This window comes from Lepisosteus platostomus, chromosome 1 (genome assembly GCF_059453375.1).
Source record: "Lepisosteus platostomus isolate fLepPlt1 chromosome 1, fLepPlt1.hap1, whole genome shotgun sequence".
Classification (NCBI taxonomy): Eukaryota; Metazoa; Chordata; class Actinopteri; order Semionotiformes; family Lepisosteidae; genus Lepisosteus; species Lepisosteus platostomus.
In genome coordinates this window covers 67,568,777-67,574,776 of record NC_142611.1, presented here as the reverse complement: position 1 = coordinate 67,574,776, position 6,000 = coordinate 67,568,777, and the positions used below count along the sequence as shown (strand labels likewise).

General features: G+C 46.5%; 1 protein-coding gene and 1 non-coding gene across 2 annotated transcripts in view; one reads left to right on the top strand and one right to left on the bottom strand.

The window, feature by feature from the left end:
* Positions 1-4,540: 4,540 nt before the first annotated feature.
* On the bottom strand, positions 4,541-4,612 carry trnaq-uug (transfer RNA glutamine (anticodon UUG)). The gene has a single exon. It is a non-coding gene; the product is annotated as a tRNA-Gln (tRNA).
* Positions 4,613-5,054: 442 nt separating this feature from the next.
* LOC148678548 (vitamin D3 receptor A-like) overlaps positions 5,055-6,000 on the top strand; it is an 81,524-nt gene continuing 80,578 nt past the window's right edge. Inside the window, exons 1-2 of the mRNA XM_088633853.1 lie at positions 5,055-5,296; positions 5,657-5,826. The gene's annotated coding sequence lies outside the window, so the exon portion shown is untranslated. The remainder of the gene's footprint in view (positions 5,297-5,656; positions 5,827-6,000) is intronic.

Below are 6,000 nucleotides of genomic sequence, written 5' to 3'. Positions count from 1 at the left end.
CCCTGTAGATTCTCTTGCTCACAAGCAGACTGCAAAGTTTTTATATTGCACTCTGGCATCTACTGTAGGTCACTGACTTGAGCCCCCCAGTCAGGGGTCAATCCCAGATCTTCCTCTGGACAGCTGCTATCTGGAATCTGCCCATTGCACCGCTGTCATGAAGGACCGGGTCAGCGAGGGATCCCGACTCCAGGCCTGGTTTCAGCAGCTCCAGTCACACCAATCATCAGTCTCCTGCTCCCCTAGGCCCGGGGACCCCCATCTCAGCGCTCCATTATATAATCAAACCCTTACCCGACGTAATGAGAGGTTTAACTTGAGGTGTTTTCAGTTCCTATAGTCCTAAACATGGAGGAGGAGGTTGAACCTTCCAGAGGCATTTCAGTCACACAGCTATCATTTTCTGAGATCAGTCCCTAAACAAATACATCTGTGGATTTGTGATCATATGCACAATATTGATATATTATCATTTCATGATTTGCAATACATTTTCACGTGGGTTTTCGGACCCTGCTTTACCTTTCATTGACGTCTCGCACATTACCATCTGTTAATTGGCGGGGAAGCTGTGGCGGAGTGGAAGGATAGCGGCCGGAGTGGACCGAGGCCAACGAGAATGGCAGCCGGCTCGGCTGGAGGGGGCGGAGTCACGGAAGGAGCCGAACACAGATCGGCTCTTCGGCGGACGGGGACGATGCGTGGCGGGGCTGCACAGCGGAATCAGATCGGTTGTGCCTTGTGCGTGAAGTAAAAAGCGTGACAAAACGGCCGAAGAGGCGTTAATACGTGTGACCTTCTTTATTATTGGGCTTTTTAGCATTGGGCTGAAAGAGGTCGGGTACATTTGTCCACACGGTTTGGCAATGATTCAGTAAAGCTATGGTTTTTGACCCCAGGAAGACAGGGGACAGATTTGTCCCGTTGGAAACTGGTGAAACTGGATGCCAGCAACGCTTTCAGCTTTGGTCTTGGGGGGGTCTTAATTCACTTAATTCACCCTCAGACACCGAAAGCAAGGCCAAAGGTGTCGAAACGCTTCCTAACCTGCGCAGAAGACACCGATTTTACCGATTTTTAAGAACTTTATTTTCTTTTCACAAAAAAATACAGGGCATCACAAATTAGAAAGCTTTACATTAATTTACATACTTAAAACAGTATATATGATCACATCTCATTACATTTTGACACGGTACCAGTTACATAGTAACAATTTATTTTGTTCTGGTGCAAATCACATTCTTTACTTAAACATGATAATGTTTTTCACAGCATCTTGAGATACTGTCCTATGCCCTCTATTTCCCACAGTTTCTGCTTCTTCTTTCCCTTCTCTCCACAGATCTCTGAGGTATTAGTTCTCTCGGGTGATGGACAGGGCCAGGCTACCTGCTGCCTTGACTGGGACCTCGATGGCTTTGAACACCCCCATATTCCTCACTCTCCACAGGGCGTCTTTCCCACTGGAGACCTCCTGGGAAAAACTAAGGTTGCTGCTGGAAGAGGTGTTAGTGGGGCCAGTGGGGGGCGCTCACCCTGTGGTCTGTGTGGGTCCTAATGCCCCAGTATAGTGATGGGGACACAATACTGTAAACGGGCACCGTCCTTCGGATGAGACGTAAAACCGAGGTCCTGACTCTCTGTGGTCATTAAAAATCCCAGGGCGCTTCTCGAAAAGAGTAGGGGTGTAACCCCGGTGTCCTGGCCAAATTTCCAATTGGCCCTTACTAATCATGGCCTCCTAATAATCCCCCTCTATGAATTGGCTACATTACTCTGCTCTCCTCCCCACTGATAGCTGATGTGTGGTGAGCGTTCTGGCGCACTATGGCTGCCGTCGCATCATCCAGGTGGGGCTGCAGACTGGTGGTGGTGGAGGGGAGTCCCCATTACCTGTAAAGCGCTTTGAGTGGAGTGTCCAGAAAAGGGCTATATAAGTGTAAGCAATTATTATTATTATTATTATTATTATTATTATTACTGTTCACCACGGCCCAGATCCTGTCAAACACGTCAGGAGGAAGTTTGACAGGAGAGATGCCGTATATAACGAAAGCAGCGGTCAGGGAAAATTGGGGCGAGAGAGCTTGCAACCAGTGTTCAAACTGGGCCCAGAAGGCCTTAGCAAAAAAACAGGACCACAGGAGATGGGTCACAGTCTCCTCCTCACCGCAGCCCACCCTAACGCAGCGAGGGCTGGGAGTGAGGCCCCTACGGTACAAGAAAGGTCGCTGGGGGGTGGGTAGCTCTCAGTGGGACTGTCTCTGTTCTCTATGGCCTCTGTGTGTCCAGGACGCGTGTGGAGTTTTTTCATGTGGATGGGAAACCCGGAGAAAGGGCTGTGCTTCTGTGCTCCTCTACCGGCGGGGCTCCCCGATTCCCCGTTTCCTGTCCCCGACAGGAGCTCTTACACTGATATTGTTCCCTTGCATTCCCAGAAAAACGGAGCACGCTTGCTTTTCCAAAGCGTGTCCCTACCACGCCTAACATTGCATTCCCAGAAAAATGGAGCCCGGAGGTTATCCTACCCCCCAACCAGCGTACTCGACCACCTGACAATGCGGGTGAAACTCGGGGAGTCAAACCCGTCGCTTTTTTCCGCGTTAGCCGAGCTCCCTTCACGCTCTTGACGCCCCTACCAGCGCCGCACGGTGTCCTCGGTGGAACAGCTGCGGACACGCGTGTCTCTGTCTCGATTGCACGATTCTGGGTCATTGCAAGTCTGAGCGTACCGTCCCACATCTTAAGAAGTGACGAGCGCCCCGGCCCGGGGAATAGGATACGGTGTGCTCCCCGAAGTCGAGCACGAGTGGATTCCCAGTTTCTCCCACACCGGTAAAGCCTAGCCGATGGGATAGCTCACGAATCCACTCCCCGGGTTCCTCTCACACGGAGTGAAGTTGCTGTTAACAGTGTGCTAGTGGCAGCAGTAGGACTAGCAGCTACAGGGGCGGAGGTAGAGGAACGAGCTGTACAGCAGGGGCCGCTGCAGTAGCCGCACTCGCAGTCAGAGCAGCTGGAAACTGGGGGTGTCGGCTTGTGCTTAATCCCGATCAGGGGTTCCCAGGCCTGGTCCCGCTGAGCCCTCAGTTACACATTCAAACCCTTCATTGACTTAGTCATAACAATAAGACGAATGTGAACGGTTTGCTCTTAAACATATGGGAGCTTTAACCGTTGTGTTTTGCAAGTGAAATAAAATCCCAGACTTGTGGCTGGAAACAAAATGCAAATAATTCGATTGGAGCAGCTTCTCAGATCCAAGTCCGGCTTCAGTCCTATCAGCAGGGGGGTGGGGGGTCACCAGTCCAGGACGGGGATCCTCTGTTCCTGTTGCTGTACTTGCAGAGCGCCTTTCCGTCCGAAGGTGTATCAAACCGGCCTACCTTTGCTATTTAATCTTTCCTGTCTGCCCTGTCTTTCTCACACCTGAAGAAGGCTTCACAGCCGAAACGTTGTGTTTTCTCTCTTCTCTTTTCTGCATGGGATAAACCTATTGTTCCTCTGCAGACTACGCAGGCTGACGCAGCTCCCCACCTGAACGGTTGACATAAAAGTTACGAACACGCAAAGGAAAAAGCAGCGCCAACGTGCTCTAAAAACACGGGACATTTAAAACAAAAAAAAACGCGACTCGCAGGGCCAAGGATAACAAATCCCAGCCAGACTAAAATAACCGGAGAACAAGGAGCCGGGGCGTCGGTGTAGTGAATTTGTTTTTCCTCATCAGAAAGCCTTTTAGCTTCCCAGCATTAGTGCAGAAACTGCCCACTTTCGGATTCATCCAACTCTGCAAACAGAAATGACAGAATTCGTTTAAAATGGATTAACATTTATAGCTTATATTAATGCGCTGTATTTTTTTAAAGTCGCCTTGGAAATGAGCGTCAGTCAAGCAAATACTAATTGCAGTAATAAATCTATGAATACATATTAAACACTTTCTTGGACTGTCCTCAAATGTACAGCATTTGTGAAATTTCCACAGGCACGTTAAATCTTAACACGTGCCTGTGTTATATTTTGCATACGCAATAACGATAACGCATATCTAAATGTGCTGGAGGGGCCCAATGCACTCCTCGTTTCTAACCAGTCCTTTCTTCTTAATATAAAACACACATTTAGGGGAGTAGTTGCTTTTAAAACAAGTTAAGCCCGATTTTTAAATGTCTTCAGGATGTAGTCGTTGTACCGACTCGCCTAACGGCTGCCCCCTTACTGTCATAATGCACAATTACACCCAGAAACCAACCTTGTTCCGCGTTTTATTTGGTTTGTTTTTTTAAAAAAAAAACATGAATCGTAACACCATTGAACGGAAACTAACGGTTTAAAAATACTCGAAATGTTCTGAAAAAAACTGAAGGTTTTTGGAAACGTTTAAAACATTTTCTATAAATACATGCACATTATACTGTAGTGTTCGTAATATTTGTGGAACTGCCTCAGTTCCAGACCGAATGAGAATTATTATTTTTTTGTAAGTTTTTAGAGGGAAAAAAGTCATTTTCTTTGACATTCTCGCAAAAGGATGAGGTCCCACCGAGATTTGAACTCGGATCGCTGGATTCAAAGTCCAGAGTGCTAACCATTACACCATGGGACCAGATATCTGCACAGCCTGTAAAGCCCTAAGAAAAATAAAAGTAGAATGTTTTTTTTCAATGTACAAATAATACTGGTCGAAATATTTATAAAACACCCATAAAAAAATAGAAACATTTAGTAACTTGTACAATACTGTATTTGAGATAATATCGCCGTGAAGGAAAAGGCATAACAAGTTCAGTTTATTCCAAAACTCTTGAATGCGAACGTATGTGATACACGAAGGTTACATATTCTTACCTTTTAGTAAAATTGAGCTATATAGATGGTAACGTCCGCTGTATTTTCCCTTTAATTATGAAAATACAATATAAACCAGTTCGAACACACGAAGCGAACATCCGGGAATCTAAACTCTGAGAACCCGCTTTCAAGAGCTACGCTGATTGGTCCTTCCAGCCGTCAATCTTACACTGTAGCCGCACGGGTTAGCCGGTTGTGAGAAGTATATGCTCTGTGTGAACCTGATAAAACATTTGTCTTTAAAATATTGAAATGCGAACAAACGTTTTTTTTTCTTGGAACTTCGAATATCTGTAAATTTCTGATATTTTTTCGGTATTTTTGCGGCTTTGCTTTCGCCTTTGTTCACTCGCAATACACTTGACAACACCAAGATGCCCTGTGCAGCTTCACAGTTCGAAATAACTTAACGGTTACCGGCAAACTTCTTCAAAGCAAGGTCAGTGAAAAAAGTTTTTAGAAAAAAAACGGTTTGTAAAAATGGAAATAGTTTTCTTCATATTTTAGAGCGCTTTTTTTTCAAACGAAACAAATGTACTAAAGTCGTTAACATTTCCAAATTTGGGGAATGTGTTTTAAGATACCGTACAGGGGGGAAAAAGGACGGTTTCCTGAAAAAAAAGAATATTGATCTGTCCGGGGGCGGTGTGGTTGCTTTTATATCTGTGTTTCCGGCAGGAATGCCGAATGATTTCTTGGGCTAGCGACACGGGGCCCGGTCCTGTATACAAGTTAAGTCATTTCGTCTCCCAGCTGACATCGAGGACGAGAGACGATGTGTTGTCTCCTTGTTCTTTAGGACCACAGGTTGGGATGCGACCTCTCAGCTCTACTGCCATCGCCGAGGGTTGATGAGGCGTGAGGGGCCCCGGCGGTCCACCTGGAACACGGATCTGCATCCAGACCTGCCTCGGCCCACACAGACGCCTGGAGAGGGCGGAGGGGTCTGTAACATCATGTGGACCTCTGGTAAGTTACCCACTGCTTTTCAGACTAATAATGTGATGGATACTTATGGCTGGGTTTACTGTGGTATACCAGTGGGGATCCAGCTAAAACACGCTAAATCAAAGTTATATAGCAAAGCATAGAGAATCTTGATCATTTTTTCCTCCTTTACTCCTGTATCACGTTTTGAGTTTT